At 44.0% G+C, this 23269-nt stretch overlaps 1 protein-coding gene across 2 annotated transcripts in view; it reads right to left on the bottom strand.

The window, feature by feature from the left end:
* ATP6V1E2 (ATPase H+ transporting V1 subunit E2) overlaps positions 1–23269 on the bottom strand; it is a 60248-nt gene that overhangs the window by 7763 nt on the left and 29216 nt on the right. Inside the window, exon 1 of one of the 2 annotated variants that reach the window (XM_017964355.4) lies at positions 14600–14747. The exons of the other annotated variant lie outside the window; for it this stretch is intronic. The gene's annotated coding sequence lies outside the window, so the exon portion shown is untranslated. Of the gene's footprint in view, positions 1–14599; positions 14748–23269 lie in introns of those variants that run through there. 2 annotated transcript variants of the gene reach the window in all.

The following is a 23269-nucleotide window of genomic DNA, read 5'->3' as shown; positions in this document are numbered from 1 at the left end:
GAAATAAACCCCACATTTACAGCCAAATGAGTATCAACATCGGTGCGAAGACTACACAATGGAGAAAGGATAGTATCTTTGATAAATGGTGTTAGGAAAACTAGATATCCATATGCAAAAGAATGAAATTGGATCCTTATTTTACGCATACACAAAAATCAACTAAAGATGGATTAAAGACTTAAATATAAGGTCTGAAACAATAAAATTCCTAGAAAAAAAAAACATATGGGAGGTGACCTCTGCCAAGATGCCTGAATAGGAACAGCTTCAGTCTGCAGTTCCTAGTGAGAGTGATCCAGAAGGTGAGTGATCTCTGCATTTCCAACTGAGATACGAGGTTCATCTCACTGGGATGGGTTAGACGGTGGCTGCAGCCTAGGGAGGGCAAGCTGAAGCAGTGTGGGGCATCACCTCGCCTGGGAACACAAGGGGCCAGAGAACTTCCCTATCTAGCCAAGGGAAGCCATTGGGGAATTTTCCTGACACTCTGGCACTCTGGCTCAGATACTGCTCTCTTCCCAGGGTCTTCACAACCATAGGAGATTCCCTCTGGTGCCTACAACACCAGTGCCCTGGGTTTCCAGCACAAAACTGGGTGGCCGTTTTAGCTGCAGCAGTTTTTTTTCTTATACCCTAGTGGTACCCAGAATGCTAGTGAGACAGAACCACTCATTCTCCTGAAAAAGGGGGCTGAAGCCAGGGAGCCAAGTGATCTGGCTCAGTGGGTCCCATCCCCACGAAGACCAGCAAGCTAAGATCCGCTGGCTCAGAATTCTCGCAGCCAGCACAGCAGTCTGAGTTCAACCTGGGACATTTGACCTTGGTGGGGGGAGGGGTGTCCACCATTGCTGGGGCTCGGTTAGGCAGTTTCAACCTCACCTGTGTGAACGAAGCCATTGGGAAGTTTACACAGCAACTGGGCGGAGCCCACAGCAGCTTAGCAAGGCCTCTGCCAGCAGATGGCCACTAGACTCTCTTCTTACTGGGCGGGGAATCCGAAAAAGGGCAGCAGCCTGTCAGGGACTTATAAATAAAGTCCCCACCTTCCTGGGACAAAGCACCTGGGAAAAGGGGTGGTTGTGGGTTCTGCTTCAGCAGACTTAAATGTCCCTGCCCAGCAGCTCTGAAGAGAGCAATGTATCTCTGAGCACAACACTTGAGCTCTGATAAGGGACGGACTACCTCCTCAAGTGGCTCCCTGACCCCTGTGTATCCTGACTGGGAGACACCCCATGCAAGAGAGCTCTGGCTGCCATCTGGCAGATACCCTTCTGGGACAAAGCTACCAAGGGAAGGAACAGGCAGCAATCTTTGCTGTTCTGCAGCCCCCACAGGTGATTCCCAGGCAAGCAAAGTTGAGAGTGGACCTCCACCAAATTCCAGCAGGTCTGCAGCAGAGGGGCCTGACTGTTAGAAGGAAAACTAACAAACAGAAAGAAATAGCTTCAACATCAACAGAAAGGATGTCCACTCAGAGACCCCATCCAAAAATCATCAACTTCAAAGACCAAAGCTAGATAAATCCAAGAAGATGAGAAGAAACCAGCACAAAAAGGCTGAAATCGCCAAAAACCATGACCCCTCTTCTCCAAGGGATCACAAGTCCTCACCAGCAAGGGAACTAAACTAGACAGAGAATGAGATTACAAACTGACAGAAGCAGGCTTCAGAAGGTGGGTAATAATAAACTTCTCCAAACTAAAGGAACATATTCTAACATGCAAGGAAATTAAGGACCTTGAAAAAAGGTTAGACAAAATGCTAACTAGAATAACCAGCATAGAGAAGAAACAAACGATTTGATGGAGCTGAAAAATGCAGCACGAGAACCTCCTGAAGCACACACAAGTTTCAATAGCCGAATTGATCAAGAGGAAGAAAGGATATCAGAGATTGAAGATCAATTCAATGAAATAAAGTGAGAAGGCAAGATTAGAGAAAAAAGAGTGAAAAGAAATGAACAAAACCTCCAAGAAATATGGGATTATGTTAAAAAACCAAATCTATGTTTGATAGGTGTACCTGACAGTGCTGGGGAAAATGAAACAGAGCTGGAAAACACTCTTCAAGATGTTATCCAGGAGAACTTCTCCAACCTAACAAGGCAGGTCAACATTCAAATGCAAGAAATACAGAGAACACCATGAAGATATTCCCTGAGAAGAGCAACCACAAGGCACATGATCATCAGATTCACCAGAGTTCAAATGAAGGAAAAAATGCTAAGAGCAGCCAGAGAGAAAGGTCAGGTTACCCACAAAGGGAAGCCCATCAGACTCACAGCAGATCTCTCAGCAGAAACCCTACAAGCCAGAAGAGAGTGGGGGGCCAATACTCAACATCCTTAAAGAAAAGAATTTTCAACATGGAATTTCCTATCCAGCCAAACTAAGCTTCATAAGCAAAGGGGAAATAAAATCCTTTACAGACAAGCAACTGCTGAGAGATTTCATCACCAACAGGCCTGCCTTACAAGAACTCCTGAAGGAAGCATTAAACATGGAAAGGAACAACCAGTACCAGCCACTGCAAAAACATACCAAATTGTAAAGACCATCAATACTATGAAGAAACTGCATCAACTAACAGGAAAAACAACCAGCTAGCATCAAAATGGCCAGATCAAATTAACACATTAACAATATTAACCTTAAATGTAAATGGGCTAAATGCCTCAATGAAAAGACACAGACTGGCAAATTGGTTAGAGTCAAGACCCATCAGTGTGCTGTATTCAGGAGACCCCATGTCACATGCAAAGACACACATAGCGTCAAAATAAAGGGAGGAAGATTTACCAAGCAAATAGCAAAAAAAAAGTGGGGCAGGGGGCATTGCAATCCTAGTTTCTGATAAAACAGACTTTAAACCAACAAAGATCAAAAGAGACAAAGAAGGGCATTATATAATCGTAAGGGGATCAATGCAACAAGAAGAGCTAACCATCCTAAATATGTAAGCACCCAATACAGGAGCACCCAGATACATAAAGCAAGTTCTTAATGACCTACAAAGAGACTTAGATTCCCACACAATAATAGTTGGAGACTTTAAAACTCCACATCAATATTAGACAGATCAACAAGACAGAAAATTAACAAAGATATCCAGAACTTGAACTCAGATCTGGACCAAGCAGATCTAATAGGCATCTACAGAACTCTCCACCCCAAATCCACAGAATATACATTCTTCTCAGCACCACATTGCACTTATTCTAAAATTGACCACATAATTTGAAGTAAAACACTACTCAGCAAATGCAAAAGAATGGAAATCATAACAGTCTCTCAGACCACAGTGCAATCAAAGTAGAACTCAGGATTAAGAAACTCACTCAAAACTGCACAACTACATGGAAATGGAACAACCTGCTCCTGAATGACTATTGGATAAATAATGAAATGAAGGCAGAAATAAAGATGTTCTTTGAAACGAATAAGAGCAAAGATAACAATGTACCAGAATCTCTAGGACACATTTAAAGCAGTGTCTAGAGGGAAATTTATAGCACTAAATACCTACAAGAGAAGAAAGGAAAGATCTAAAATGACACCCTAATGTCACAATTAAAAGAACTAGAGGAACAAGTTCAAACAAATTCAAAAGCTAGCAGAAGACAAGAAATAACTAAGATCAGAGCAGAACTGAAGGAGATAGAGACACAAAAAACCCTTCAAAAAATCATTAAATCCAGGAGCTGTTTTTTGAAAAGATTAACAAAATAGACTGCTAGCCAGACCAAGAAAAAAGAAAAGAGAGAATAATTAAATAGATGCAAAAAAATTATAAAGGGGAGATCACCACTGATCCCACAGAAATACAAACTGCCATCAGAGATTACTACAAACAACTCTATGCAAATAAACCAGTAAATCTAGAAGAAATGGATAAATTCCTGGACACTTACACCCTCCCAAGACTACACCAGGAAGAATTTGGATCCCTGAATAAGAGGGTCTGAAACTGAGGCAGCAATTAATAGCCTACCTACCAAAAAAAGTCCAGGACCAGACGAGTTCACAGCCAAATTCTACCAGAGATACAAAGAGGAGCTGGTTCCATTCCTTCTGAAACTATTCCAAGCAATACAAAAAGAGGGAATCCTCCCTAACTCATTTTATGAAACCAACATCATACTGATTCCAAGACCTAGTAGAGACACAACTACAAAGGGGAATTTCAGGCCAGTATCCATGATGAATATTGATGAGAAAAATCCTGAATAAAATATTGGCAAACCGAATCCAACAGCATATCAAAAAGCCTATCCATCATGATCAAGTCGGCTTCATCCCTGGGATGCAAGGCTGGATTAACAGATGTGAGTCTATAAACATAATCCATCACATAAACAGAACCAGGCCAGGCGTGGTGGCTCACGCCTATAATCCCAGCACTTTGGGAGGCCAAGGCAGGTGGATCACGAGGTCAAGAGATTGAGACCATCCTGGTCAACAAGGTGAAACTCCGTCTCTACTAAAAATACAAAAATTAGCTGGGCATGGTGGTGCGCGCCTGTAGTCCCAGCTACTCGGGAGGCTGAGGCAGGAGAATTGCTTGAACCCAGGAGGCGGAGGTTGCGGTGAGCCAAGATCGTGCCATTGCATTCCAGTCTGGATAACAACAGCGAAACTCAGTCTCAAAAAAAAAAACAGAACCAAAGACAAAAAACACATGATTTTCTCCATGATTATCTCAATAGATGCAGAGAAGCCCTTCAACACAATTCAACATCCCTTTATGCTAAAAACTGTCAATAAACTAGATATTGGTGGACTGTATCTCAAAATAATAAGAGCTATTTATGATGCACCCACAGCCAGTATCATACTGAATGGGCAAAACCTGGAAGCATTGCCTTTGAAAACTGGCACAAGACAAGGATGCCCTCTTTCACCACTCCAGTTCAGCATAGTATTAGAAGTTCTGGACAGGGCAAGCAAGCAAGAAAAAGAAATAAAGCATATTCAGTTAGGAAAAGAGGAAGTCAAATTGTCTCTATTTGCAGACAACATGATTGTAAATTTAGAAGACCCTGTCATCTCAGCCCCAAATCTCCTTAAGCTGATAAGCAACTTCAGCAAAGTCTCAGGATACAAAATCAATGTGCAAAAATCACAAGTATTGCTATACACCAATAACAGACAGAAAGCCAAATTATGAGTGAACTCCCATTCGTGACTGCTATGAAGAGAGTAAAATACCTAGGAATACAACTAACAAGGGATATGAAGTACCTCTTCAAGGAGAACTACAAACCACTGCTCAAGGAAGTAAGAGAGGACACAAACAGATGGAAAAATATTCCATGCTCATGGTTAGGAAGAATCAATATCATGAAAATGTCCATACTGCCCAAAGCAATTTATAGATTCAGAGCTATCCCCATCAAACTACCATTGACTTTCTTCACAGAATTGGAAAAAAAAAAAACCCTGAAACTTCAAAAAAGAGCTCACATAGCCAAGACAGTCCTAAGCAAAGCAAAAAAAAACAAAGCTGGAGGCATCACGCTACCTGACTTCAAACTTTACTACAAGGATACAGTAATCAAAACAGCATGGTACTGGTACCAAAACAGAGATATAGACCAATGGAACAGAACAGAGGCCCCAGAAATAATACCACACATCTACAACCATCTGATGTTTGACAAACCAGACAAAAACAAGCAATGGGGTTCAGGAAATTCTCCTGCCACAGCAAAGGATTCCCTATTTAATAAATAGTGTTGGGAAAACTGGCTAGCCATATGGAGAAAGCTGAAACAACTGGATCCCTTCCTTATACCTTATACAGAAATTAACTCCAGATGGTGTAAGGTCTTTTACATTGACTGACAGTGCCATGGATGCCATGGCAACCCCCATGACCTGCACGTACACCTCTGAATGGCCTCCTAGAATTAGAAAATCTGAAGTAACTGTAAGACCACAAAAACAGGAAGAATGATCAACCCCTAATTAACTTGAGACATTCTTCTATTGTTCCTTATTCCTACTTCAATTGATAAGGCAACCGAACTTTGTAACCAACCTTGGTCAACCTCGTGACTCCAGACCATGTGACTCCCCACCTGCAGCTTGCAAGAAAACACCCTAAAGTTACAGGAATGTATCTTCTGTAAAGTTACAGTTGGAACTGTAACTTCAGTAACTTTCCACTGCCTACCCCAAATCTATAAAACCAACTCCTATCCCACGGCCCTCCGCTGACTCTCTTCAGACTCAGCCCATCCACACCCAGGTGAATAAACAACCATGTTGCTCACACAAAGCTTTTATGGTCAGGGGGGTGCTCTTCATTCAGAGTACATGTTTTAACATTTGGTGCCAGAAATGTAGGACAGGGGTACTCCATTGGGGAGACCAGCCCCCTGTCCCTACTCCTTCTCTTTCTCTCTCTTTTCCTCTTTCTAGTAGAGAAAAAGGGAGACACTCTTTTTTCTTTTTCTTTTTCTTTTTTTTTTTTTTTTTGAGACGGAGCTTCACTCCTGTTACCCAGGCTGAAGTGCAATGGCCCAATCTTGGCTCACTGCAACCTCCGCCTCCTGGGTTCAGGCAATTCTCCTGCCTCAACAAAGGTGACACTCTTTATCCATGTAGAGACAGAGGAGACAAGTCTCTGCCTCTCGCTCAAAAACTCTGATGTCGGTCACGGACTTGGGAAGACAATCTTCCCTTATTGTCTGGTCAATTGCAGGGATGCCTGCCTTGATCACTCACCCACGTTACAGCCCAGGAATCAGTCACAGATGGTCATGGGGGTTGCCATAATGTCCATGGCACTGTCAGTCAGTGTAAAAACCTTACACCATCTGGAGTTAATTTTTGTATAACATGTAAGGAAGGGATCCAGTTGTTTCAGCTTTCTGCATATGGCTAGCCAGTTTTCCCAACACCATTTATTAATGCTCTGGGTGGAGGCCCACCTGAGACCTCAACACATCAGACCAGATCAGCAGCGTGACGAACAGCTCTCACCATCTTCAGATCAGGTAAGCAGTCTCTTCCCCCGCTCTCTTTTCCTTCAGAGAAAAGGAGACAAGTCTCTCCCTCTTTCTTCTCTCTCTTTTCCTTTAAATCCTTCTCCTTCTAGGTAGAGAAAAGGAGACAAGTCTATCCCTCTTTCTGTCTCTTTTCCTTTAAAGAAAAAATTCTCCTTCTCTTTCTCTCTCTTTTCCTCTTTCTAGTAGAGACAAAGGAGACACTCTTTATCTGTGTAGAGACAGAGGTGACAAGTCTCTCCCTCTTGCTCAAAAACTCCGACGTGGTCACGGACTTGGGAAAACAATCTTCCCTTGGTGTCTGGTCAATTGTGGGGATGCCTGCCTTGATCACTCACCCATATTACAGCCCAGGAACCAGTCAGGGATGCCTACTGAAAACCCTGGTAGCTGCTCTCTCCTTCTCCTAGTCTCTACTCCTTTCCTTAGAACTTAATCTTCTTCACCAGGGGCAATATTCAGCCCTCTATTCCTCAGTCTTCACCTCTAGCCTGCATCCTTAAAAAACCTAAAATCTCTTCAACTGTCTCCCGATCTGAAACCTAAACATCTCATTTTTTTCTGTAACACAGCCTGACCTCAATTCAAATTAGACGATGGTTTCAAATGGCCATAAAATGGCATTTTCAAGTTTTCTATTCTGCGAGACCGAAACAATTTTTGTCAACGAATAAGCCAATGGTCTGAGGTGCCCAACGTCCAGGCATTTTTTAAAACTCCAACCCCTCCCTAATCTCTGCTGTGAATGCAGCTTGTCTCAAATTTTCCTTCTCTCCCTTCTGCCTGCCCCTCCTGCCTCTGCCAGTAACTCAGAATCCTTGTCCATCAACCCTTCTGACCTTTCTCCTCCCCACCTGGCCAAACCAGACCCCAACTGGGCCCTAACCACCCGCCCCCCACCCCGGTACCCACAGAGCCTCCCTCCTCTTCCTCTGCCCATAACCCAACTCCATATGCCCCTCCTGTCACCTCCCCACCTCATACCCAGTCCAGCTTATGGTTTAGTCCCGAGGCTAACTCCTCTGCCCTGCCCAACAATTCCCCCTTTAAATGGTGGCTGGAGCCAAAGCCATAGTCAGGGTGTATGTTCCTTTCTCTTCATCTGACCTTTCCCAAATTGGCCAACAATTAGGCTCCTTTTCATCGGATCCTCCAATACTTAACCCAGTCCTATAATCGCACCTGGAGTGACTTAAATGTCATCCTTACTTCTACTGTAACCCCTAAAAAGTGCTTAATATACATTTTATCACCCAATCAGCCCTTGACATTACAAAAACCTACAGAAATTAGAATCTGGCCCTGAAGCCCCACAACAGGAATTAACCAACCTCGCCTTCAAGGTGTTCAGTAATAGGGAAGAAGCTGCCTGGCGGCAGTGCATCTCAGAACTGCAGATGCTTGCCTCTGCTGTAAGACAACCCCCAGCCACACCACCAGCTCACAAAGACTTCAAAGCACCCAGGCTGCAGCGCGTCCAGCCACCCCTCCCGGACCTTGCTTCAAGTTTTGGAAACCAGGCCACTGGGCCAAGGAATGCCCACAGCCCGACATTCCTCCCAAGCTCTGCCCCATCTGTGCGAGGCCCCCCACTGAAAGTCGGACTGTCCGACTCACATTGCTGCTCCCAAAGCCCCTGGAGCTCCAACCCAAAGCTCCTGGACTGAATCCTTCCCAGGTCTCCTCAGCTTGGCAGGTGAAGACTGATGCTGCCCGAACACCTCAGAAGCCCCCTGGACATCATGGACGCTGAACTTTGGGTAAATCTTACAGTGGAGGGTAAGTCCATCCCCTTCTTAATCAGTACGGTGCCACCCACCCCACACTGCCTTCTTTTCAAGGACCTGTCTTCTTGTCCCCCATAACTGTTGTGGGAATCGATGGCAAGGCCTCCAGGCCTTTCAAAACTCCCCCAGTCTGGTGTCAATTAGGCCAGCATGCCTTTCCACATTTTTCTTAAGCATCCCCACTTGTCAGTTCCCCTGTTAGGCTAAGATATTCTAGAAAAACTGTCTAACTCCTTAACTATTCCTGGGCTACAGCCACATCTCATTGCCACCCTGTTCCCCAAACATGCACCTCCCTCAGTAGCTCCCCTTATGCCCCCCTACCTTAACTGTAGGGTGCAGGACACCACCTGCCCATCTGTTGCTGCAAATCACTCACCCCTCATCATCCCCTTAAAACCTAACCACCCTTACCCCGCTCAGCACCAGTACCCCATTCCAGCACACGTCTTAAAAAGCCCAAAGCCTGTTAGTACTCACTTACTGCAATGCAACATGGCCTTTTAGTTTCCAATAACCCTCCCTACAACACCCCCATCCTATTGTCCAAAAACCCGACAAGTCCTATCAGTAAATCAGATAGTGCTCTCCATCCATCCTGTAGCACCAAACCCCTATACCCTCCTATCTTCCATACCCGCTTCCACAGCTCACTATTCTGTTCTTGCCCTCAAAAATGCCCTTTTCTAAAGCCCAAGTTTCTTCCCCATATGTTACCTATCTTGGTATAATCCTTCACCAGCATACACACACTCTCCCTGCCGACTGTATCCAGTTAATTTCCCAAACCCCAACCACATCCAGTAAACAACAGCTTCTTTCCAGGTAGCCACAGCCACCACCACAGCCACAGGTCACCTCAGCTGTGAAGCCACGTAGGAGCCGTCTGGATGTAGCCCTGCCTGCAGGATGGAGCCCAGGCGTCGCCGCCATTGCCGCTGTGAAGAAGCAGTTCAACCTCATGAAGCAGGTGGCCACCCTGACCACGGGCGAGTGCATGCACTGGACCATGGCCCAGCCCGAGGCCATGGGACCCCTGCTGCCCAGTCATCCCCTGGGACCAGCTGGGATGGGCCGCTGCCTTCTCTGTAGACACCCCTCAGGTGCCCCCTGCCCATTGTTCCTACCCCTGCAAGCATCACCCTGCCTCCGAGGACTACACCCAATCCTTCTCCTCTCTTCCCAGAGACACAGCCAGCCCAGAATTGGTGCCCTGTGCTAAACTCCAATGACTTCTGTCCCTAATGCTGTGTTGAGCACTGTGCTGTGGGGGACAGCACTGTCATGCTTTCCCGGTTGACCTGCTGTTGGGAGCCCTGTAAGTGCATGGTAACAAGAAATAAAGGGATATATGAAAGCTAAGAAAACAAACAAACAAACAAACAAAAACAGCTTCTCTCCTTCCCAGGCATTGTAGGAATTGTAGGATACTTTCGCCTCTGGATACCAGCTTTTGCCTTCCTAACCAAACCACTTTATAAACTTACAAAAAGAAACTTGGCTGACTTTTTTCTTCTGTGGTTCTTCTTATGTCTGCCTTCCTACCAACTGGACAGGCACTCATACCCTAGTTTTCCTTACTCCCAAAATTCAGTTTGCCAATGGGGACAAAAGCCTCCCTGTTCCCTTTGGGGTCCCGACATGACACAAGCGGGTCACTTCATCGATCCCCTTACTTGTAGGGTTAGGAATGACTACTGCACTCGGCACAGGCATAGCAGCCTGACCACTTCAATTATCACCTTCCGAAGCCTCTCTAATGATTCCTCTGCTAGCATTGCAGAATTAACTCAATCACTCTCCCTCTTCAAGCTCAAGTAAATTCCCTAGCTGCACTGTCCTCCACACCGCAGAGGTCCTGATTTACTGACTGCTGAAAGAGGAGGTCTTTGCCTGTTCCTAAATGAAGACTGTTGTTTTTATGTAAACCAGTCCGGCCTCGTACGTGATGCCATCAATTAATTGAAAGACAGAGCCCAAAAGCTCGCTAATCAGGCAAACAATTATTCTGAACCTAGCTGGCCATTCTGTAACTGGGTATCAGTGCTCCTTCCATTAGCAGGTCCCTTATACCCATTTTTCTCCTTCTCTTATTTGGACCTTACCTTTTCTGATTAATCTCTCAGTTCCTACAAAATTGCATCCAAGCTATAACCAATCAGTCAATACGACAAGTGTTCCTTCTAACAACCCCACAATATCACCCTGTGCCCCAAGATCTCCTAGCAATCTAAATTCTTTCCCATCTTTAGGTTTCCGCGCCGCCCCCAATCATGCTTGAAGAAGCCCGGAGAAACATCGCCCCATCACCCCTCTGTGCCAGCCTTCCTAATATTCCACTGCCCTCCACTTTTCATTTCTTTTTCCTTTATGATACTCATATAAAAATACAGGAATGTAAGGTGTTTTAGGCTGACTGATGGCACCATGGACACCATGGCGACCCCCATGACCTGCACGTATACCTCTGGTTGGCCTCCTGGAATTAGAAAATCTGAAGTAACTGGAAGACCATGAAAACAGGAAGAATGATCAACCCTGAAGCACCTAATTAACTTGAGACATTCTTCTGTTGTTCCTTATTCCCACTTCAATTGATAAGGCAATTGGACTTTTAACCGACCTTGGTCAACCTCATAACTCCAGACCCTATGACCCCTTGCCAGCTTGCAAAAAACTGCCCTAAACTGTAACTTTTGTAAGTTTCCACTGCCTACCCCAACCCTATGAAACCAACTCTTCTCTCACTGCCCTCTGCTGACTCTGTTTTTGGACTCTCAGCCTGCCTGCACCCAGGTGAATAAACAGCTATGTTGCTCACACGAATCCTGCTTGGGGGTCTGTTCATTCAGAGCATGCATTTTAATAGATGGATTAAAGACTTAAATGTAAGAGCTAACACCATAAAAAACCTACAAGAAAACCTAGGCAATACCATTCAGGACATAGGACTGGGCAAAGGCTTCATGACTAAAACACCAAAAGCAATGGCAACAAAACCCAAAATAGACAAATGGGATCTAATTAAATTAAAGAACTTCTGGACAGCAAAAGAAACTATCATTAGAATGAACTGGCAACCAACTGAATGGGAAAAAATTTTTGCAATCTACCCATCTGACAAGAGGCTAATATCGAGAATCTACAAAGAACTTAAACAAATTTACAAGAAAAAAAAAACATCAAAAAGTGGGCAAAGGATATGAACAGACACTTTTCAAAAGAAGACATTTATATAGCCAAAATACATATGAAAAAAGCTCATCATCCCTGGTCATTAGAGAAATGCAAATCAAAACCACATTGAGATACTGTATCACACCAGTTAGAATGGTGATCATTAAAAAATCTGGAGATAACAGATGCTGGAGAGGATGTGGAGAAATAGGAACACTTTTACACTGTTGGTGGAGTGTAAATCAGTTCAACCATTGTGAAAGGCAGTGTGGCAACTCCTCAAGGATCTAGAACTAGAAATACCATTTGACTCAGCAATCTCATTACTGGGTGCATACCCAAAGGATCATAAATCATTCTATTATAAAACACATGCACACATATGTTTATTTTGGCACTATTCACAGTAGCAAAGACTTGGAACCAACCCAACTGCCCATCAATGATAGACTTGATAAAGAAAATGTGGCACATATACACCATGGAATACTGTGCAGCCATAAAAAAGATGAGATCATACCCTTTGCAGGGACATGGATGAAACTGGAAACCATCATTCTCAGCAAACTGACACAAGAACAGAAAACCAAACACCACATGTTCTCACTCATAAGTGGGAGCTGAACAGTGAGAACACATGGACACAGGAAGGGGAACATCACACACAGTGGCCTGTTACAGGATGGGGGCTTAGGGGAGGGATAGCAGAGGCGATTGGGGAGGGATAGGATTAGGAGAAATACCTAATGTAGATGACAGGATGATGGATGCAGCAAACCACCATGGCACATGTATACCTATGTAACAAACCTACATGGTTTGCACCTATACCCCAGAGCTTAAAGTATAATAAAAAACAAAAACAAAACGTATGGGGAAAACTTCATAACATTGGTCTTGCCAGTGATTTCTTGGATATGACACAAAAAGCATAGACAATAAAAGCAAAAATAGACAAATGAGATTGCATAAAATTTAAAAGCATCTGTGCAGCAAATCAAACAATCCAGAGAGTGAAAAGGTAACCTGTAGAATGGGAAAAATATTTGCAAACCATACATCTTTTAAGAAGTTAATATCCAGAATACATAAGGAACTCTTACAACTCAAAGCAAAAGCAGCAGCAACAACAAACTTTATTTTAAAATGGGCATAACACCTGAGTAGACATTTCTCCAAAGAAGACATACAGAAGGCCAACAGGAATAGGAAAACATCATATGCTCAGCATCACTAATTATCAGGGAAATGCAAAGCAAAAGCACAATGAGGTATCACTTTACTCCTGATAAGATGGTCATTATTTTTTTAAGGAGAAGAAAGAAAAAGAAAATAACAAGTGTTGACAAGGATGTGCAGAAACGAACTCCCATGCACTGGGTTGTCGGGAATGTAAAATGATGCACCTGCTATGGAACACAGTATCGTGGTTATCCCACAAGTTAAAAATAGAATTACCATATAATCCAGCAATTCCACTTCTGGGTTTTTATCCAAAAGAACTGAAAATAGAATCTTGAACATTTGAACACCAATGTTCAGAGAAGCATTATTCAAAATTGCCAAGAGGTAGAAACAATCTATGTGCTTATTGAGAGATGGATAAAGAAAATGTGGTATATACATAAAATGGAATATATAAAGCCTTAAAAAGGAAGGAAAGCCTGTCACATATTACAACGTAGATGGACCTGGAGGACATAAGTTTTTTTTTTTGAGGCAGAGTCTTGCTCTGTTGTCCAGGCTGGAGTGCGGTGGCATGATGTTGGCTCACTGTAATCTCCATCTCTGACTTCAAGCGATTCTCCTGCCTCAGCCTCTCAAGTAGCTGGGACTATAGGCACCTGCCATGATGCCCGACTAATTTTTGTATTTTTAGTAGAGACAGGGTTTCACCATATTGGCCAGGCTACTCTTGAACTCCTGACCTTTTGAGCCACCTGTCTCAGTCTCCCAAAGTGGTGGGATTACAGGCATGAACCACTGCACCTGGCCTAAGGACATAATTCTGAGTGAAATAAACCCATCATAGAAGATTAAATACTGCATGATTCCACTTATGGGTTATCTAAAGTAGTCAAACTCATGGAAGCAAGAAATATTAATAGAATGACAGTTGCAGGGGTGGGAATGGGAAAAAGGGGTTCTGTTCAATGGGTGTAGTTTTGGTCATGCAAGATGAAAAAGTTCTAGAGACCTGCTGTACCGTAATGTGCATATAATTAACAGTACTGTACCATACTCTTAACAGTTGTTAAGAAGGCAGATTTTATGTTATATGCTTTTGCCACACACACACACACACACACACACACACACACACACACACACACACAAATGCTCTCCCAGAAAGCTGTACCATTTACCAAACTTAGTGGAAAAACCACTCCGTGTTTGTGACAAAGACCAAGCCCTTGGGTTCAACCTTATGAAATGTCATTGAAAGTCAAAAAGAAAATTTATTTAGCCCATCAACTCCTCATTACTTTAGGTTGTACCAACAACAACAAAAACCCCTGCATTTTTGTAACTAGAGCAAAAGAATTTTCTGCTCCTAAATAAGGTAAGTCAATAGTGGGTTTGTTTTTGTTTTTAAGGCTCCCTGAGTAACTCTGATGCTCACCAGCTTTAGGAACCACTGTCAATGAAAGCAGAGAGAATACAAGGTCCAGGAAGCCCCAGGTTATGTGTATATAGGAAGAAATATACCAGGTGAAGCCTTAACAGTCCCCTGCCAGGGGCCTGCCTTTGCTCTGGCACTGGGAGTCTGCACACAGAATGTAGAACTTGGAATGCACGCTGGAACCTGGCACTGTTGCTTCCCTCTTTGTACAGATGACCCTTGCAGTCTGACCAGGCAGCTTGAATCCAAAGAACCAGGCTGTGAATGGGGAAGGCTGGCCAAATCTGCCAAGAGGAGGCTAAGAGGGATTTCCTTGGCACCCAAGGCCATGACCGAGGTTATTCTTGCACTCAGAATCTCAGTTAAGTTGGCACATGGTAGCCTTCAGTTCTGGGGTGGGCTCACTTTAACAGTTACGCATGGGGACCCAGGCAGCCTGTTTGCTAATTTACTAATAAAAAATACAGCTGTCATGTTGGTGGATCATGGCCTCCTTTCCCTCTATGTGAGTTGCACATGAAGCCAAATCTGAAGGTTGTTTAATAAGAAACCAGCACAAGCAAAATCACCAGATGGTCTTTAAGACAGCCACACCCACAACAGGGGATGCTGTGTTCCAGCCCATGAGGGAGGACATCCTCTTTATGCCCAGACAGGACCTAATGGGCATTGCCAGCTTCCATGGCATCAGTGTGGGCTCTGCAGTCAGACTGCTGGAATTCAGATCCTAGTTCTGCACTTAACCATTTGTATGACTTTGGCAAAGCAGTATACCCCTCAAGGCCTCAGTTTCCTCATCTGTATAATAAAAATAATAGCAGCCACATCACTGGATTATTATAAGGATTAAAAGGAAGAAGTGAGAGGTTTAGCATAATGCTAGGCAGAGTTAAGCTTCATGTCTGGTTATTATTATCATCATGACCACTACTATCATTATTGTTCTCCTTTGATTTAGGTCTCACTCTTCATCACAGTTGTTCTGTGTGTACAGGATACATATGAATGATTAGTTTCCATTCACGAAATCTAATGATTAGGTTTCCACTCACTAAAGTGGAAACATATTCTAGTCTCACCTCCTTGTAATAAACTTAGCTGTCCTGACTGGAGTTAGTGACCCTCCTTCTCCCCACAACATTTCATGGTACCTTTGCCCACAGCCTCAGGTGATGGTGGGGGAAGTTTCTGAATCCCAGGGCTCTGAACTGGGGATGAGGTGGAAGTTATCTCATAGCCTGTCACACATCCTTGTGCCTGAATCTGCAGTCCTGAGTTCTCGTGTTTCCTCCCTGCATCCCCACTTCTAATAGCTCATTGGTGCTGGGACATGAAGGCAGCTGCAGGGTGGGGCAGCGTTAAAGTCAGGGATTGAGCAAGTGCCTCTGCAAGAATGCATGTGCCCATGTAATGTGTCTGGCAGACGTAACTTCCAGTCTGTCTAGGATGGAGATTATGAGCCTGCATGGGCCTGTGACTTGAGCAAAACAACAAACCAAGAATGTGAAATGCACATGTCTATTCTTACACAAGGGTTCAGATGCTTCTACCCTGCTGAAGCAGGCATATGTTGTAAGTGGCATCCACCCTGCCTGTGCTTGGGGCTGGGAAGAGCAGGAAGGGCTCTTCAAGCCAGACTTAGCACTCATGAACTCTTCACTACTGGGGCCTCCCTCTACACACAGCCTCAGACCCGCTTAACAGCTTTGGCTCACAATGCTGCCTCAGCTGTAATGCTTCCTTCCACTTAGTAAATCCCACCCATATACTCAGGCCCAGTTTAAGCCCCACCACCTCCTTGATCTCGGGACTCCTCCAAATGACAGCATGGTCTGTTTTCCAGATAAAATTCAGAGCTGGATTGAGTGTTTTTCCAGTTATTTTTGCTTCCTTTAGGAAACTTCTTTGAAAATAAAGAATGCTTTATTTCATGTCTTATTTCATGGTACCCCACCTGAGTTACCCAGTAACTTGGTTAAGTACTAGTTTTAAGGCAGGATGGTCACTTCTTCCAATATACACAGGCCAATATAGATTTTTTTTCTACGAATTCTTGAACTTCAGATTTTGCATTTGGATTACAGTCTTTCTCAAGAACAATCATTTCGCAGCATGTTTTCATTCCTGGATTTGATCTTGATAGGACTACCAAAATGCAAGAAAGTACAAATGTTGAAAAAGAAAACCTCAAAGCATTTTTGTGGTCATATTTTTTATGTTTGATGTGAACATCAGTTAAACCAAAGCAATACAATATTTTAAAGCAGCATATTCTTTTCAGAGATTTTCTTTTACATAGTCAGGCTATTTAATTTGCTTAGTCTATTGATTAAAATAAACTTTTTTGTGATTATAAAAAAAAAAAAAAAAGAATCTTCTTCCCTAGTAGGGGCTGGGTGCAGATAGGTGCCCCTTAAACATTGATCGATTGGATTAAGGGCTTGGGGATGGAATGGAGGAATTTTTTTTTTTTTGCCTTTTTTAAAATTGTGAAATACAAGATGCAGTCAGAAAAGTACATAAGACGGCAACGTCTGGCTTAATGAATTATTATGAGGCAAATATCCTGTAACCACTGTCCAGGTCGAGAGAACATTGCCAACATCCCAGAAGCCTCTCCCTGTGACCCTGGGGGAGCAGACATTTTCAAACTGGTGATTGTATATTCCTGGGCATGAGAAAGGTCTTTATTTCATTTTTAGAAATGGGTTCTCACCATTTTGCTGAGGCTGGTCTCAAATTCCTGGGCTTAAGCGATCCTCCTGCCTTGGCCTCCCAAAGTGCTGGGATTATGGTCATGGGCTACCATGCCTGGCCTGGGAAGGATCTTTAAAGGAAGTGTGAGCTGGGAACTCTCTACTTGGGCCCTTGCCTACACGAGCTTGTGAGCATCTTGGGGGAAATACCAAATCCACAGCACCATGAGAGGAAGGACGCAGCTGCAGGGAAAGCTTGGTGGGCAGAATGTATTTTTCAACCTAGAGCCCTGCCCAGACCCTGAAACAACCGTTCTTCATGCCAGCTTGGATTTGTAAGCAAATCCGAGGTCAGGTGTGTCTGGGTGTGTGTGTCCCAACCCTAGCCAAAAGGGAAGCAGGACCAAATGTGGGCCTCTAGACACTTAGAGATTGCAGACAGAGGAAGAGAAGGGGCTTTCCAGAGCTTGGTGCACAGGGCAACTTAAAGGGCCCAGGAAGTGGGTGAGAAAATTTAGAGGAATAATGACTCATTTGGGGTATTTTAAATATTGAATAGGTGGGAAGTGAGGCATACCCTCTTCTGTCTTTCGAATGTATTTTTTAACTGGGTGAGGTGGCTTATGCCTGTAATCCTAACACTTTGGGAGGCAGAGGTGGGAGGATCACTTGGGCCCAGGAGTTCAAGACCAGCCTAGGCATCATAGTGGGACCCCATCGCTATAATTTTTTTTTAATTAGCCAGAAATGATGAAGTGTGCCTGTGGTCCTAGCTACTCAGGAGGCTGAAGTAGGAGGATCACTTGAGAGGTTAAGGCTGCAGTGAGCCGGGATTGCGCCACTGTACTCCAGCCTGGGCAACAAGTGAGACCCAGTCTCAAAAAAGAAAAAAGTACTTACTGAACACCTATTATGTGCCAAGCGCTGGGCAGGCACCAGAGATAGAGCAAAGAACATGGCAGACACCAACTCTGCCTTCCAAGCCCATGAGGAATAGGAGAGAAGAACCGTGGGCAGGTAATCACACTACAGTAGTGTGTTCAGGAACTGGCATATCCAAGAAAGCCAAGAATGAAGGAATCCCATCCCTAAGCTCCCCTTCCGAGCTCATCATGGGCTCTTTTATAATTTTGGGTTTTGTTTTGTTTTCTCTTTACTTCCTCTTTAAAAAAGCAAACAAACCAAAAAGAAAAAGAAAAAAAAACAAACAAAAACAGGGTCGAGTGCGGTGGCTCACGCCTGTAATCCCAGCACTTTGGGAGGCTGAGGCAGGCAGATCACTTGAGATCAGGAGTTCAAGACCAGTTTGGCCAACATGGCAAAACCCCATCTCTACTAAAAACACAAAAATTAGCTGGGCATGGCAGTGGGCACCTGTAGTCCCAGCTACTTGGGAGGCTGAGGCAGGAGAATCACTTGAACCTGGCAGGCCAAGATCACACCATTGCACTCCAGCCTTGGCGACTCCATCTCAATAAAACAAAAATGAAAACAAAACCAAAAAATGGGGTACATGTGCAGAATTTTCACGTTTGTTACATAGGTGTAAGTGTATCGTGGTGGTTTGCTGCACCTATTGACCTGTGCTTTTAGTTTCCTCTCCTAACATCCACTCCCCAGCAGGCCCTGGTATGTGATGTTCCCCGCTGTGTCTATATATTTTCAATGTTCAATTCCCACTTAGGAGTGAGAACATTCAGTGTTTGGTTTTCTCTTCCTGCATTACTTTGCTGAGGATGATGGCTTCCAGCTTCATCCATGTCCCTGCAAAGGACATGATCTCATTCCTTTTTATGGCTACATAGTATTCCATGGTGTCCATGTGCCACATTTTCTTTATCCAGTCTATCATTGATGAGCATTTGCATTTGGGTTGTTTCCATGTCTTTGCTTTGTAAATAGTGCTGCAATAAATATACATGTGCATGTGTCTTTATAGTAGAATAATTTATATTCTTTTCAGTATATACTAAGTAATGAGATTGCTGGGTCAAATGGTATTTCTGGTTCTCGATACTTGAGGAATGGCTACACTGTCTTCCACAATGGTTGAACTAATTGACATTCCCACCAACAATGTAAAAGTGTTCCTATTTCTCTATGGCCTCACCAGCATCTATTGTTTCCTGACTTTTAAATAATCACCATTCTGACTAGCATGAGATGGTAACTCACTGTGGTTTTGATTCGCATTTCTTTGAAGATCAGTGATGTTGAGCTTTTTTTCTAAATTTCTTGGCCACATAAATGTCTTCTTTTGAGAAGTGTCTTTTCATATTCTTTGCTCACTTTTTGATGGGGTTTTTTCTCTTGTAAGTTCCTTGTAAATTCTAGATATTAGCCCTTTGTCAGATGGATAGATTGCAAAAATTTTCTCCCATTCTGTAGGTTGCTTGTTTACTCTGATGATAGTTTTTTTGTTGTTGTTGTGCAGAAGCTCTTTAGTTTAATTAGATCCCATTTGTGAATTTTGGCTTTTGTTGCCCTTGCTTTTGGCATTTTTGTCATGAAGTCTTTGCCCATGCCTATGTCCTGAATGGTCATGCCTAGGTTTTCTTCTAGGATTTTATGATTTGGGGTTTTACAATTAAGTCTTTAATCCATCTTGAGTTTATTCTTGGATAAGGCATAAGGAAGGGGTCCAATTTCAGTTTCCTGCACATGGCTAGTCTGTTTTCCCAGCATCATTTGCTGAACAGGAGATGCTTTCTCCATTGTTTGTTTTTGTCAAGTTTGTCAAAGGTCAGATGGTTGTAGGTGTGTAATGTTATTTCTGAGGTCTCTGCTCCATTGGCCTATATGTCTGTTTTGGTGCCAGTACCATGCTGTTTTGGTTACTGTAGCCTTGTTGTATAGTGTGAAGTCAGGTAGCGTGTTACCTCCAGATTTGTTCTTTTTGCTTAGGATTGTCTTGGCTATACAGGGTTTTCTTTGATTCTGTATGAAATTTAAAATAGTTTTTTCTAATTCTGTGAAGAATGTCAATGGTAGTTTAATGGGAATAGCATTGAATCTATAAATTACTTTGGACAGTATGGCCATTTTCATGATACTGATTCTTCCTATGCATGAGGATGGAATGTTTTTCCATTTGTTTGTGTCCTCTCTTATTTCTTTGAGCAGTGGTTTGTAGTTCTTGAAGAGGTCCTTCACATCCCTTGTTAGCTGTATTACTAGGTATTTTATTCTCTTTGTAGTGATTCTGAATTGGAGTTCATTCAATTGATGTAAAGGAATGGTTGTGATTTTTGCACATTGATTTTGTATCCTGACACTTTGCTGAAGTTGCTTGTCAGTTCAAGAAGTTTTTGGGCTGAGATGGTGGGGTTTTCCAAATATAAAATCATGTCGTCTGCAAACAGAGGCAACTTGACTTCTTTTCTTCCTATTTGAATACGCTTTATAATGTATTGTTGACCTGTAGATGTTTAAAACTGGTAGGGGATGGTTTGAGACCTTCCATGGGTAACAACAGAACACCAATAGGGAGGGAGGAAGATGAAGATAAATGAAAGAACATAAGGAAATTTAGGAAAACTCAGACAAGAAAATGAGGTTTCAGGGCACATCAATGTAGTACCTTAACTTGGAGGCAAGTCACCTGGAAAATGTAGAAAGTTGGTAGCATTTATTAAGGAGAATTTATACAAATAGACAAAAGTCAATCACATCTTTATGGAGACTCAACTTTAAGCAATGCCTTGGGGTTTCAGAGAGGGCCCTGGTTTAAAACAGTAGAAAGGTATCTGGCACTCAAAATGGGATGGGATAAGGGGCAGGAAAGGACACAGCCAGAGCGGCTGCAGACTTCAGCTGAGAAAGCAGCCCTGTGGGCAAGGGGCCAGTCAGAGAGGGAGGTGTAAGGATGGGCTCTGAGGGATGGACTGTCATCATAAGCAGAAAGAAAGTAAGACAGTCTGGATGGGGAGAACACTGCGGGCAAAGGCCTGGTGGTAGAAAGGGGTTGGAGGTCTGGGTGTGGAGAGCAGGTGGGTTTGGCCATAGCCGAGAGGCTTGCAGAGGACAATGTCTAGAAAGACGCTGGGTGTGACTGGGGAAGGGTGGAAATGTCCGCCTGAGAGTTGGGCCATTATGCAAAAGAGCCCATCAAAGGCTTCTTAGCAGGGCTGTACCATCCCCAAACCTGGGCTCAGGAAGATCAGCCTGGGACTGGTGGAGGCAGGAATCTTGGACTATGTGCCAAAAGCCAGAGAGAGCCTGTACACAATGAGGGCCACAATGTACACATGAGACAAGGCATCATGAGTGGAAGAAAGAGATGGGGCCCAGGAGCTGTTGGGTGTCAGGTTTGAGGATAGCCTCTAGCCACACAGAGCAGAGCTGCTCAGCTTGGGGAGAGGGTGTGAGAAAGCAGGAACAGGCACTCTGTTCCCTTGCTAGCAAGCTGGGGAGAAAGGGCAAGAAGGGCGAGAGAGTTCATTTGATCTGGAAGTACCAGGAGACGCCTGGAGAGAAAATCAGAAGGGCCTGAAAAGCTTCATCTCTGCTTCAGTTGCTGATGAGTAAGGGGCCACATAGAGTTTTTTTCCAAGAACTCCATTTGCACTGGCAAAGCAGGCTTTGGTCAGGACTGGAGAAAGCTAATGCCTACAGGCAGGGGAAGAAACCTTTCTCCCAAAATAATTTACATTAAAAATTCACAACCAAATTTCTCCTTCGAAAACATCTGCAGGGAGGTTACTTCAAAGCAATCAGGTTCTCCTGAAGAGTGATTTGCTTCAAAGTTGCATAGCTACAAGTTTCCAGTGTCAGTTTCTGGTTCTAGATCATTGAAAAGCACTTCATTTCCATCCTTGTCTAAAGGGGCAAATACTTCCCCGGGTCTGTCACCTTAGAAAATGTGGACTAGGACATTGTAAGGTCTTTTAGGCTGACTGATGGCACCATTAATGCTATGGCGATCCCTGACCGGCATGTCCACCTCTGGAGGACCCTCTGGAATTAGAAAAAGACCTGAAGTAGCTGGAAGATCTTGAAAAAAAGAAGAATGATCAACCCATGAGGCACCTAACTAACCTGAGACATTCTCCTATTGTTTCTTATTCCATCCTCAATTGACAAGGCCATTGGACTTTGTAACTGACCTTGGTCAACCTCGTGACTCCACACCCTGTGACCCCCTCCCAGCTTGCAAACCTACAACCCCTCCCCGCTTGCAAAAAACCTCCCTAAACTGTAACTTCTGTAACTTTCCACTGTCTACCCCAAGCCTATAAAACCAACTCCTATCCCACCGCCCTTCACTGACTCTTTCGGACTCAACCCACTCGCACCTGGGTGAATTAACAGTCTTGTTGCTCATGCAAAGCCTGTTTTGGGGGGTCTCCATTCAGAGTGTGCGTTTTAACATTTGGTGCAAAAAACCTGGGATAGGGGTACTCTGTTGGGGAGACCAGCCCGCTGTCCCCTGCTCCTCCTCTGGGAAGAGACCCACCTGAGACCTCAACACATCAGACCAGACCAGCGGCTCTCACTTAGCGTGCTGAACAGCTCTCGCCAACTTCAGATCGGATAAGCAGTCTCCCCACTCTCTCTCTTTTCCTTTAAATCCTGAGAAGACAAGTCTCTCCCTCTCTCTCTTTAAATCTTTTTCCTTCTAGTGGAGACAAAGAGACACCCTTTATCCGTGTAGAGCCAGAGGAGACTAGCGCCCCCTCTCCCTCAAAAACTCCGACATCAGTCACAGCCTCGGGAAGACAGTCTTCCCTTGGTGTCTGGTCAACCTCAGGAATGCCTGCCTTGATCACTCACCCACATCACAGCCCAGGAATCAGTCAGGGATGCCTACTGAACACCCTGGTAGCTGCTTGCTCCTTCTCCTGGTCTCTACTCTACTCCTTTCCTCAAAACGTATCTCCTTTGCTATGGACAACACTCAGCCCTCCATTCCTCAATCCTCACCTCTAGCCGGTGTCCTAAAAAACCTAAAACCTCTTCAACTGTCACCCGATCT

This window comes from Callithrix jacchus, chromosome 14 (genome assembly GCF_049354715.1).
Source record: "Callithrix jacchus isolate 240 chromosome 14, calJac240_pri, whole genome shotgun sequence".
Taxonomy (NCBI): domain Eukaryota; kingdom Metazoa; phylum Chordata; class Mammalia; order Primates; family Cebidae; genus Callithrix; species Callithrix jacchus.
This window is presented reverse-complemented; position numbering and strand designations above follow the sequence as displayed.